Source organism: Muntiacus reevesi, chromosome 14, assembly GCF_963930625.1.
Source record: "Muntiacus reevesi chromosome 14, mMunRee1.1, whole genome shotgun sequence".
Classification (NCBI taxonomy): Eukaryota; Metazoa; Chordata; class Mammalia; order Artiodactyla; family Cervidae; genus Muntiacus; species Muntiacus reevesi.
Window position 1 is genome coordinate 55106826 of NC_089262.1, and position 13683 is coordinate 55120508.

A 13683-nucleotide genomic window follows, 5' to 3' on the forward strand; every position below is an offset into this window, starting at 1 on the left:
TCTGATAACCCTTGGTGCTTTTCCTGCACATTGTCTCACTTCTATTTCCCAAAAAGACAAGGCTTAGAAGCACATGACCATGTGCTGGTCAAGCAGCACATGGGAAGAGTGAACATCGACATTTTAGGAATCAGTGAACTAAAATGGACTGGAATGGGTGAATTTAATTCAGACGACCATTGTATCTACTACTGTGGGCAGGAACCCCTTAGAAGAAATCGAATAGCCCTCATAGTCAACAAAAGAGTCTGAAATGCAATACTTGGATGCAATCTCAAAAATGACAGAATGATCTCTGTTTGTTTCCAAGGCAAACCATTCACTATCACAATAATCCAAGTCTATGCCCCAATCAGTAATGCTGAAGAAGCTGAAGTTGAATAGTTTTATGAAGACCTACAAGACCTTCTAGGACCAACACCCAAAAAAGATGTATTTTTCATCATAGGTGACTGGAATGCAAAAGTAGGAAGTCAAGAGATACCTGGAGTAACAGGCAAATTTGGCCTTGGAATACAAAATGAAGCAGGGCAAAAGCTAATAGAGTTTTGCCAAGAGAACACACTGGTCATAGCAAACACCCTCTTCCAACAACACAAGAGAAGACTCTGCACATGGACATCACCAGATGGTCAATTCTGAAATCAGATTGATTGTATTGTTTGTAGCCAAGATGAGGAAACTCTATACAGTCAGCAAAAACAAGACTGGGAGCTGACTGTGGCTCAGATCATGAGCTCCTTATTGCCAAATTCAGACTTAAATTGAAGAAAGTAGGGAAAACCACTAGACCATTCAGGTATGACCTAAGTCAAATCCCTTACCATTTTACAGTGGAAGGGACAGATAGATTGAAGGGATTAGATCTGATAGACAGAGTGCCTAAAGAACTATGGATGGGAGTTCGTAACACTGTACAGGAGGCAGTGATCAAGACCATCCCCAAGGAAAAGAAATGCAAAAAGGCAAAATGGTTGTCTGAGGAGGCTTTAAAAATACCTGAGAAAAGAAGGAAGCTAAAGGCAAAGGAGAGAAGGAAAGATATACCCATTTGAACGCAGAGTCCCAAAGAATAGCAAGGAGAGATAAGAAAGCCTTCCTCAGTGATCAATGCAAAGAAATAGAGGAAAACAATAGAACGGGAAAAACTAGAGATCTCTTCAAGAAAATTAGAGATACTAACGGAACATTTCATGCAAAGATGGGCACAGTAAAGGACAGAAATGGTATGGACCTAACAGAATCAGAAGATATTAAGAAAAGGTGTCAAGAATACACAGAAGAACTATGCAAAAAAAGATCTTCATGACCCAGATAATCACAACGTTGTGATCACTCACCTAGAGCCAGACATCCTGGAATTCGAAGTCAAGTGGGCCTTAGGAAGTATCACTACAAACAAAGCTAGTGGAGGTGATGGAATTCCAGCTGAGCTATTTTAAATGTTAAAAGATGATGTTGACTTTTCCGCCCGCTGCCCCCCCCCCCCCACCCCCCCCAGCACCGCTCCGGCCGCACTGCGCTCGCTCTGAGCTCCGGGCTCCTGCTAAGCCAGCGCCGCTGTCGCCTCCCTCCAGTCGCCATCATGATCATCTACCGGGACCTCATTAGCCATGACGAGATGTTCTCCGACATCTACAAGATCCGGGAGGTCGCGGACGGGCTGTGTCTGGAGGTGGAGGGGAAGATGGTCAGTAGGACAGAGGGTAACATCGATGACTCGCTCATTGGTGGAAATGCCTCCGCTGAAGACCCCGAGGGCGAAGGTACCGAAAGCACAGTAATCACTGGTGTCGTCGATATTGTCATGAACCATCACTTGCAGGAAACCAGCTTTACAAAAGAAGCCTACAAGAAGTACATCAAAGATTACATGAAGTCAATCAAAGGGAAACTTGAAGAACAGAGACCAGAAAGAGTAAAACCTTTTATGACAGGGGCTGCAGAACAAATCAAACACATCCTTGTTAATTTCAAAAACTATCAGTTCTTTATTGGTGAAAACATGAATCCAGATGGCATGGTTGCTCTGCTGGACTACCGTGAGGATGGTGTAACCCCGTATATGATTTTCTTTAAGGATGGTTTAGAGATGGAAAAATGTTAACAAAGTTGGCAGTTACTTTGGATCAATCACCTGTCGTCATAACTGACTGGCCGCTGCTTTTCATCCACACAACACCAGGACTTAGACAGATGGGACTTATGTCATCTCGAGCTCTTCATTTGTTTTGAACGTTGATTTATTTGGAGCGGAGGCATTGTTTTTGAGAAAAACGTGTCATGTAGGTTGTCTAAAAATAAAACGCATTGGGAAAAAAAAAAAGATGATGTGAAAATGCTACACTTGATATGCCAGCAAATTTGGAAAACTCAGCGGTGGCCACAAGACTGGAAAAGGTCAGTTTTCATTCCAATCCCAAAGAAAGACAATGACAAAGAATGTTCAAACTACCTCACAATTGTACATATCTCACATGCTAGTAAAGTAATGCTCAAAATTCTCCAAGCCAGGTTCAACAATACATGAACTGTGAGGTTCCAGATGCTCAAGCTGGATTTAGAAAAGGCAGAGGAACCACAGATCAAATTGCCAACATCCGTTGGGTCATTGAAAAAGCAAGAGAGTTCCAGAAAAATAACTACTTCTGCTTTATTGACTATGCCAAAGCCTTTGACTGTGTGGATCACAATAAACTGTGGAAAATTTTTCAAGAGATGGGAACATCAGACTACCTGACCTGCCTCCTGAGAAATCTGTATGCAGATCAAGAAGCAACAGTTAGAACTGGACATGGAACAACAGACTGGTTCCAAATCAGGAAAGGAGTATGTCAAGGCTGTATATTGTCACCCTGCTTATTTAACTTATTTGCAGAGTACATCATGAGAAATGCTGGACTGGATGAAGCACAAGCTGGAATTAAGACTTCTGGAAGAAATATCAATAACCTCAGATATGCAGATGACACTACCCTTATGGCAGAAAGCAAAGAAGAACTAAAGAGCCTCTTGATGAAAGTGAAAGAGGAGAGTGAAATATTTGTCTTAAATTTCATCATTCAGAAAACAAAGATCATGGCACCTGGTCCCAATCACTTCACAGCAAATAGGTGGGGAAACAATGGAAATGGTGAAAGAGTTTATTTTGGGGGCTCCAAAATCACCGCAGATGGTGATTGCAGCCATGAGATTAAAAGATGCTTATTCCTTGAAAGAAAATCTATAACCAACCTAGACAGCATATTAAAAAGCAGAGGTATTACTTTGCTGACAAAGGTCCACCTAGTCAAAGCTATGGTTTTTCCAGCAGTCATGTATGAAAGTGATAGTTGGACAATAAAGAAAGCTGAACTCTGAAGAACTGATGCTTTTGAACTGTGGTGTTGGAGAACACTCTTGAGAATCCCTTGGACTGCAAGGAGATCCAACCAGTCCATCCTAAAGGAAATCAGCCCTAGATATTCATTGGAATGACTCAAGCTGAAACTCCAATATTTTGGCCACCTGATGTAAAGAACTGACTCATTTGAAAACACCCTTATGCTGGGAAAGATTGAAGGTGGGAGGAGAAAGGGATGACAAAGGATGAGATGGTTGGATGGCATCACTGACTCAATGGGCATGAGTCTGAGCCAGCTCCAGGAGTTGGTGATGGACAGGGATGCCTGGCGTGCTGCAGTCCATTGGGTTGCAAAGAGTAGGACACGACTGAGTGACTGAACTGAACTGAAGTGATTGATAAAACTGGGATGGTTGTGTTTCTGTGTAGCTTGTAAGATAATTGACTTAGCCTAAGGGATGTCTTAGCCAATTAGACTGCAGCACTTACTTTGGGCCTCTGGCAACAGGATCTGGAGAAGTTCTGGGGGTGACCACCATGGAGTGTTTTCATCAGCTTGGATGCTATTTTCACATGCAGTTCTTGACTTGCTGAGCCATGCAGACATTTCAGGGTCCCAGGTTCCTGGAATGTAGACCCAGGCAGTCACTGATACCAGCCCAACTTGGTGCCTGGTGACAGCCATGCAGATGTTTTAAAGTACCATGCTATCCCCAGTGAGTAATATGTAAATCACTGAGAGAAACAGGCAGGCTGTGCTCCAAATTATTTGTATCTAGAAAATGTTAGTTGTACACAATGATGTTATCGACTGTTGTCAGTCTTGGCTTGGGACATGGAAAAACTGAAGGTGAATTAGATCATCCGAGTTAATAGCACAAACAACCCTGCAAAAGAAAGTATCTTCCCCCAAATTAAAATTCTTACAGCTCCTGTATTGCTGTTCTAACAATACAGTGTCTTGCTCTTATGCACTTAGAAGTTACCAACGTCGGCCAGAACTGTATCACATGACTGCTGTCAAGTAGCCATGAGTTGCTTTCATTTAGAAAACCTCATTAAATTATCTATTGGACATGTGGGTTTTGGCCTGGAACTAAAGACCTGACTGCTCTCTTGTCTACTGACTTCACCTTGTTAGCATAACAGGGCACTCAACACTCATGTGGCTGTACAGTCTGAGTCATCAATGGAAGATAATAATTATTCCCAAAAGTTTCTATGAGAGCTGCTTAGGAAACACTTAGAAGGTGCTTGCCACACCTCCAATAGGGCTCTAAGCCAGCCTGCAGTGTCCCCTGAAACACACATGCTTACCTGAGGTTATAGGAACACTGAATTCAGAAGTAAGTGGTCCTCTGGAGCTTGTTGCTAGATCTGAGTACAGTCTGGGGTAGAGACCTCCTCAGGAGATTGTTTTGCTTTGATCTGTACTTTGAACTCTTCATGGGGGATGTGGTGGAAGAGGAAGGATTGTGAAAAATTAGTATTTTCTTAAGGGCCTTATGCTAATAGCATTGCCTTTTGCCAAAGGGAGCCAAGGGGAAGACTGCAGGCTCCTTTCACCCCTTGCTATGTGCTCTCTGCATTCCTTTCCCTCATTCCCAGAGGCTTCAGTCTCCTAGGGTCCAGGACAGGTAGTCTGGAAAGGTTCAGTGGAGCTGGGCTCTGGAGGCAGAAGACCAGGCTCTAAAGACCAGTGTGAGCTTGGCCAAGTCAGTGTGCATCCCAGGACATAGATTTCCTCATCTGAAACAGAAGAGATGGATGGAAAATGTCCCTTTCAATCAGCAAATTCTGTCCTTTTAGACAACTTCTAGCTCTAGAAAGTGTTAGTCGTTCAGTTGTGTCTGACTCTTTGTAACCCCATGAACTGTAGCCCACCAGGCTCCTCTGTTCATGGAATTCTCCAGGCAAGAATACTGGAGTGGGTATCCACTCCCTTCTCCAGGGGATCTTCCCAATGCAGGGATCAAACCCACGTCTCATGTGCTGCAGGCAGATTCTTTTCCAGCTGAGCCACCAGGGAAGCTCTAAAACCCAAGACCAATTTCCTTACTGATGGATGAAGAAACAGAGCCCGGCCACTTCTCCCAACTCCCAGATCTGTGCTCAGAGTCCCTCAGCAGTGCAGCCAGCATCCCCGTGACTACTTCCTGAGCCAGTGTCCCCATGACGACTTCCTGAGCACCTTCCAGGCTTGGTGGCCCTGGCCAGACCCCCCATCCTCAGCTTTGACCATGTTGGCAACCCAGAGCCAGTTTCAGGGTTCAGTTTAAAGGTGGACTTTGGACAGTTCCTGGCACCTACTTTGCATGCATTCCTTGTGTCCTGTGTAGGTGGAGTGGAGGTGTAAAGGGGAATTAAAATTTTTTTAGAGTTCCAAGTTTCTTGTATATCAGAGGACAGGGTAAGGGGTTCAAGACTGCACTGCTCAGTGGGGAGGGGGTGGCAGGGGACACAGATTCCCTGGGACCCCTGGCACTTGGCCTCTGCCCTACTCAGATCACAGTGTGGTGGAGATGGAGGGGGATGGGGAGTGTGACACCAGCTTGGTGATAGAAGGGTATTCGATCCTTAGCATACCTCCTGGTGTCATTCACTTTAAAGGGCTGTGGACCACTTCCTTCAAAGAGTCTGGTGGCCTCTAGGCAGGGACACTGATGTGAATTGTCTTCCAGAGATGAGCTGAAAGAAAACTTAGCTGGCTTACCAGGATGGAGTTACAGTACGGGGACCCGAGGGAGATTTCCAAAGCGCTTGGCGGGAATCCCTTTACGGTGTGGGTGTGTGGGGAGAGAGGGAGAGAAAAATAGAGAAACCAAAACCCAGAGACCAAGTTTGAGGAGACATTTCTACATGAAGCTTTCCACCATCCCTTTGTTGGTATGGGGGACATACCAACTCTCTTAAGGGACACTCCTTTAAGAGGGAAATAGGCTAGCACATGTTTGGGGAAATACAGAGTTTTCCACCAATAAACCTAGGAACCTCCTAAATTCTAAGTGGGGAAGTGAATTCTTAGTCACACCCTTGAAATAAAACTTGATATCACAGTCTGAGTGGGAATGGGTGGGGTGAGGATTGAGAATGGCTTGGGTGTCTCACCTGAACAAATGAATCATGGAAAAGAGCTTAAATCATCCAGCCCTGCCTCGCTTCCACCACAGAAATCCCTCACATGACAGCTCAGTCAGATGAGCATACAACTTCTGTTTCAGTTCTTCCACTGAAAGGAAACTTACTCATCATATCTCTTACCAATGATAGACTTGAATATTCCATGGTGGGACAGGCTTAATTAATAAAAGCTGCTTCTTTGTATGAAATTAAATAAGCCTCCCCTTGGTCATAGTTTTGTCCTCTAGATCTAAATATTCAAGTATATTGACTTCCAGAATATTTTCGTTGAAATCCCTGAAGGGCGGGTTTTAGCGCTGTGAGGCCACCTTTACTCTTCCCCCACCAAATGGCTGGGGCTTCCCTGGTGCCTCTGCAGTAAAGAATCTGCCTGCCAAAGCAGGAGACACGGGTTCAATCCCTGGGCTGAAATGATCTCCTAGAGAAGGATATATAGCAACCCACTCCAGTATTCTTGCCTAGAAAATCCCACCCAGAGGAGCCTGGCAGGTCTACAGTCCAGTTCAGTTCAGTTCAGTTGCTCAGTCGTATCCAACTCTTTGAGACCCCATGGACTTCAGCACGCCAGGCCTCCCTGTCCATCACCAACTCCCGGAGTCCACCCAAACCCTTGTCCATTGAGTCAATGATGTCATCCAACCATCTCATCCTCTGTCGTCCCCTTCTCCTCCTGCCTTCAATCTTCCCAGCATCCGGGTGTTTTCAAATGAGTCAGTTCTTCACATCAGGTGGCCAAAGTATTGGAGTTTCAGCTTCAGCATCAGTCCTTCCAATGAATATTTAGGACTGATCTCCTTTAGGATGGACTGGTTGGATCTCCTTGCAGTCCAAGGGACTCTCAAGAGTCTTCTCCAAGACCACAGTTCAAAAGCATCAATTCTTTGGTGCTCAGCTTTCTTTATAGTCCAACTCTCACATCCATACATGACTACTGGAAAAACCATAGCTTTGACTAGATGCAACTTTGTTGGGCTACAGTCCATGGGGTCACAAGAGAGTCAGGTACAACTTAGTGACTAAACAATGACAACCAAGTGACTGATGATCTTCAGTTCATTCAATTGTTGATCATAAAGGACACAACTCTAGACCCCTTCCTGTTTCACCTCATGTCCTCTGGTTTGTCAGTGTGAACTATGACCTGCCTTCTTTCTTCTCTCTGCAATCCAGGAGGATCACAACCCCAGGCTTTCTTGTGTGTGGAGTCTGGGGTTCTTTAGAGCCTCTCCAAGAGATTTTCTGGTGTAGTTTGGCTTGCTCTGTGCCTACTGACCATGTATGGCAGCCCAAATGCAAGGGGTTTTGCTCATGTGGGAATACTGAGACCTGGGAAACTGGATTTTCCCAACAAGCATGGGAAAAGTAGGTTGATAAAGACTTGCCTGTTCTCTTTGAGGATCTGCATATGCCCCAGATTTTTCCTTATTTCCCCCCAGACTATGGTCTCCTAAAGCCCAAGGTTACAGCACAAAATTAACTTTGGCCCTAAAGAATGGATAATGATCTGACATCCCTTACCTCCATCCACCCATCCACTCACATATGTAATCTTTTGTCAGTATATACGGAGCACTATTTCAGGCCATTTACTAGGCTTGGTGATAGCACCTGTGAGATGTGGATTCCTGCCAACTAATCTTTTTCATCTTCTTGAACCCCACTTCTCTGACCAGCCAGAGATCCAAAAAAGATTTAAGACAATCCAAGCAGATTAACACAGTGCCTCAAAAGGGTCACAATCTCAAATAACTTTAAATTGAGTATTTCGAAATGGGGGACAAAAAAAGCTTCTTAATTAAGGATGTATTAGAATCCGAGGCAGTGGGGGTGGGAATGGGGGTAGGCAAATTGGTGAGAGAGAGAAGTAGCAAACTTAGTTCAGAAAGCATATGCTTATATCACCAGTATGCTTTTTACTTAATTGAAGTCAATATACTAATTTATTTGAAATTTATACAACTGTAAAAGAGGGTGAGAGGTTTTCATATTTAATACAATGGGGCCTGGAGTTTAGATAATGCCAAGAGCTCCTGTCTCAGATTTAGAAGGGTGGGCTCTTCTGTTATTCTGTTTTCTCCTTTTCTCCTGAGATGGATATAGCTATTTTTACTCTCACTGCTTTTGTGGCTTACAGTTCACTGATTCTGATGAATGGGGAATCTTTTCTTGGCACATCCTAGAGATCAACTTCTCGGATCTTCTCTCCTTCAGGTCTCTGGCTGCTCAGAGGAGAGACTCTCACAGAGAAAGAGAAGAGAGGTTAGTCATCAGGAGCCTGCATCTTGCCTCTGTGCCCTCTATCCACTATTTGGCTGCTTTGCAGACCACTTTCTCCAGGATATCCCAAAATCTTGCCGCCTCTATAGCTGGGGATATCTGGCCACCCCAACACTTCCCCACTGGGGAAGCTAGTCTAGGTCAAAGGTGACAGATTACTTTCCCACCAATCTGAGATCCCAGAGGATCACACCTAGGGATGCAGAACACCAGACAATAATGCAATTCATAGAGGGCAGGACACCTTTTTTTTTTTTTTTAATTGAAGAATAGTTGATTTACAATGCTGTGTTAGTTTCAGGTATAAAGCAAAGTGATTCAGTTTATGTATATGCATATATACATATATGCATACTTTCTCAGATTCTTTTCCAGTTTAGGTTATTGTAAGATACTGAATTAGGCAGGACACTTCTTAACAGCAGGTAGCAGAATATGACAGGGTTTACAGCATCTCATCCAAACGCCTCTCCTGGCTGCTGCAATTGGAGCGAACACTGCCCTACGTCTGGGTTCTCATCCCCATTCCAAAACGTACACTTTCTTCCTGGCAACAGTCTCTGGGTCACATTGCCTAAAGCCATATCTTACTCCAGGTTCTGGAGAACATTGTTCCCTTAGCTAAGCACCTGTCCGCTGTAGGCGGGATGTGCATGTGGCCAGGAAGACAGGGTTCAGTGGGGCCCAGCTGAGCACTGGGTACCTGGTGTGTGCCACGCTTGGTCGCTCAGTCGTGTCCAGCTCTTTGTGACCCCCGTGGACTGCAGCCTGCCCAGCTCCTCTGTCCGTGAGGATTCTCCAGGCAAGAACACTGGAGTAGGTTGCCGTGCCATTCTCCAGGGGATCTTCCCAGTCCAGGGATTGAACCCAGGTCTCCCACATTGCAGGTGGATTCTTTACCATCTGAGCCACCTGGAAGCCTGTGGTAGGCATTCAAGAGAGGTTGGTTGAATGGAAGGCTGATGGGGCTGGACAAGGGATGGTTTCTGCCAGGTTGAAGTCTTGAATTCTGGAAAGGGTTTTCATGGAGGGGAATGTTTCCTTGTATTTTGAAAGTGATGACCTGATGCAGATCTTTACCCACTCTGTTACCGGCAGAGAAACTGGGGTGGGTTATATGGATCCAGAAGTCTGGAGCTGAGAAGGAGAACCTAGCGGCCTTGGTGTGCCCACACCCTGGGAGTCAGAGGGGCAGTGATGTTTGTCCAGCTCTGGAGGCTCTGAGAAGGAGGTGGCCTGCCTCAGAGATGGTCAGTTAAAACTCCATCAAGCAATAGGAACAGGGCTGGCCATGCAGTTTGCAGGGCCTTCTACAAAGGCAAACTCTCTTGTTCAAAAATTATTTAGAATTTCAAGATGACGACAGCAGGGCACTAAACTAAGCACAGGCTCTTCTAAGTGTGGAGCCCTGTGTGGGCACCGTGAGGCCTCCGGGGCTGGGAGGCATTGCTTCTCGTTGTTTCAGAAGCAGCTGAGTCAACTCCTCTACAAGGCATCCCTTTTCCCTCTCTCCTGGACCCAGTCCCATCAAATCCACTTTGCTCTTGTTCTGGATCCACTGTATTTGTTCCATCTTGTTTTTAGCTGCTTACAAGTCTGAGGTTCTCCACAGCTAGTAATGCTGTTGCCATTTCGTAAGGTCACCATGCCTCTGGCAGGAGTGCTTTGTATACCTTATCTTAATCTATTCAGAAACACTTGGTGGTGAGTAGTTTTATCCCCCTTAACAGAGACACAGAGTGACTTGGCCAAGGCCACACAATTTACAAAAGACCGAACCAAGACCAGGATGGCTTAGAAACCCAGGCTCTTTCCTTTCACCACTTGGTCTGGGCACAGTTGTTTCTTGTTAATTTTGTTCATCTTCAGGGCCTCGTGGCTTCACGGGTGGCTCAGCGGTAAAGAATCTGGCTGCCAATGAAAGTGACATGGGTTCTCTCCCTGGGTCAGGAAGATCCCCTGGAGAAGCAAATGACAACCCACTCCGGTGTTCTTGCCTGGGAAATCCCATGGACAGAGGAGCATGGTGGGCTACAGTCTACGGGGTCACAAAAGGGTCAGTCATGACTGAGCAACTAAACAGCGACAACAGGGCCTTGTAGATTGCAGGCCCTCAATTTTTTGCTTTGATTTTTGAGTGCCAGGGTGTGTGGTGTGGTAGGAGAAGCAGTCACATGTGGAGCTAGAGTGAATTAGGGGTCTCAACTCCAGGCAGTTCTCTGCTTCCCACACCTCCGTGCCCTCCTGTCCTGGTCTGAGCGTGGCGGAAGAGACCTGGGCGGTGGAAGCTGCTGTGGTGCACGGGGGCCTTCTGGATTCTGGACTCCACTGACGTTAGGGCTTCCCTGACTTGCACGTCTTTCTGCCTCTCAAAGGCACTCAGTCCATTCCAGCCGAGTGCATCTTTCTCCTGGGTCATCTGCCTACACCTTATCTCTTCTCCAGCAGGGACGTGGGCCGATAATGTGGAAGTTAAGCAATTCCCCTCATCTCCCAAAGGCTCAGCCAGCGTGGGATTGGAACAGCTACTTTTTGCTCTCTTCCCCTGGGCTTCACTCTGACTCCACTCCACCATCCAGAAGGCCCTCCAAACAGAAGCCTTCCCGAGCAGAGGACACACCCAGTCACAATAATTTTTTCAGGAAAGAGAGGAAAGAGTGAATGAACATGTGAGCAAAGAGGTTTTTTACTGTGATTCCACTTCTCACCTGAGGCAGGAGGAGCATAGGAGGCGAGTAATATTCCAGACAAAGCCGTTGTGTGTGGCTGAAGCCTCATCTTATATTTAGCCAGCCCTTTCAACTGGAAGGGCGCCTTTGGCCAACACTATACGACTCATGTGCTACAAAGCCTTGTTGCCCTCCTGCTTCCTAAAGCAAGACTCATGTGCACCCATGTCAGTACTTGATACACAGACCCACTGTGGACAGGTGGTGTGGCTTTTGCTCCGGGACACTGTTGTCTCCCCCGGCAGGCCTCATAGCCTGAAGCCTTGTTAGCCCAGCTCTTTGTGACTTAGATCTATTTGGTGTCCTGCCTCACTAGGTTCCTCTGAGTCTCTGAGTTTGCCCACTAAGAGTCTTCGTCTTGTTTTCCTCTGGATGGGATTAGGTTAGCACCTTTGTGCGGCTTGTGAATAGTGGCTCAGACGGTAAAGCCTACAATGAGGGAGACCTGGGTTCAATCCCTGGGTCGGGAAGATCCCGTGGAGAAGGAAATGGCAACCCACTTCAGTACTCTTGCTTTGGAAAATCCCATGGATGGAGGAGCCCGGTAGGCTACAGTCCATGGGGTCGCAAAGAGTCGGACATGATTGAGCAACTTCACTTTGTGTGGCTTGGGATCTCACTTTGCTGATCTCACTTCCTTTCCCTCTGGCTTACAATGAAGAATAAATTGAGAGGACTCCTAGGTGTGTTCTGCTGATTCTTGCTGTTTGGGGAAAGGGGGTTGTGCTGGCAGATCTCATTTGGAAGCTGTCACTTCTCGGTCTAGAACATTCAGCAGGATGGGTTTTTACATAACTAATGTGGACAATTGATGAAATGTACCTGCTGGGCCCTCAGGGATTTCCTCTTTGAAATCACAGTTTAAGCGATGAGATTCTGAGAAGCTGAGCTAACTGGAGTTTCCATTTGGAAGATCTTGATCTCTGGAGTCTTCTGTGTGAGCTGGTTTGGCTTTCATGTTGTTTCGCTCATCACTGTTCAGATTTTGCAGCAGTGGAGGAAGACTAAAACCTCTTCTAATGTTTATTTGACTATTGAGGCAAATTGTCCATTTGCTGAAAGGGTCTCTCAAATATTACTAGTTGTATGGGGTGAATGGGAGTGTTTTTATGTGGACATGGTTATTCACTTGCTTCTGTGTGTTAGAGAATTAGATGTGAGCACCAAGCTTAAAATAAAGGCAAGAGTATTTTATAAAGAACATTTTCCTTTTTTTCTTCTCCCTGCAGAAGGTGCCGCCTTTCAGCTGTAATTACACCTTCTGTTTACCTCTGTGAATCAGTTACACAGGTCTGGGCAAACTGTTGCATCATCATGTTTCTCTTTTGATGTATAATTGTGGCTGAAAGACAAAAGGCATGATTAGATTTCAGGCGGGAGAAGAAAGTTGGAATCTGAGATCACAGCACTCTATAAATGTCAGACTGGGGGGGAGAGGATTCTGTCTCCTGACTTGGGGTGTGGACAGTGCCTCAAAACCCAGGCAGGCATCCACAGATGCTTAGAAAAACCGTTTTCCTAGAATAGGGAAGACAAGGAGAGGTGGTAAGAGACTGCACGAGACTCTAGCCACTAGAGACTAATGCTGATGAAAATTGTGCATATCCGAAACAGCGAGTTACTCTTTTTTTTTTTTTTTTTTTCAGTGACTGCACTGGATTTTGAGATTAAACTGTTGTAGCCACGCATTCTGGGAAACAAATTCACTCAGAAGGACAATGCAGACAGTGGAGTGCAGTTTATTACACTGGCGGGCCCAAGGCAGAGTCTCCTCTTAGCCAAGGACCCTGACCAGTTTTTCTGAAAACCTTATATACCCTAAGTGTACATGCCCAAACCCACCTCCCTAAATTCCCTGAAACTAGTCTGAACAAAGGAAAAGAAAGATACAATCAAAGTTAACCTGTGATCCATATGCCTTAAGCCTAGGTAGTTAACAGTGAACAATTATCAATAGGCCTGTGGTCATACCCCAATAAGCATAAAAGAATTTATGATTCTATTCAGTTACACAGATAATTAGGGTATTCTTTTAGGTGACAGAGAGTCTAGGTACGAACCCTGGGGCTCTTCCATCCAGGGGCCTGGTTTTCCAGTTGGTGTGTCGTTTCCATAGATCCTGGGCATAGAGCTCAAAGTCTGGCCCAAGATGGAGTCATGCTTTCAAGATGGAGCCTGTTCTGTCTGTTTCCT

General features: G+C 45.6%; 1 pseudogene; it reads left to right on the forward strand.

Moving 5' to 3' along the window:
* Positions 1–1472: 1472 nt before the first annotated feature.
* LOC136146381 (translationally-controlled tumor protein pseudogene) lies at positions 1473–2326 on the forward strand (annotated as a pseudogene).
* Positions 2327–13683: the final 11357 nt, after the last annotated feature.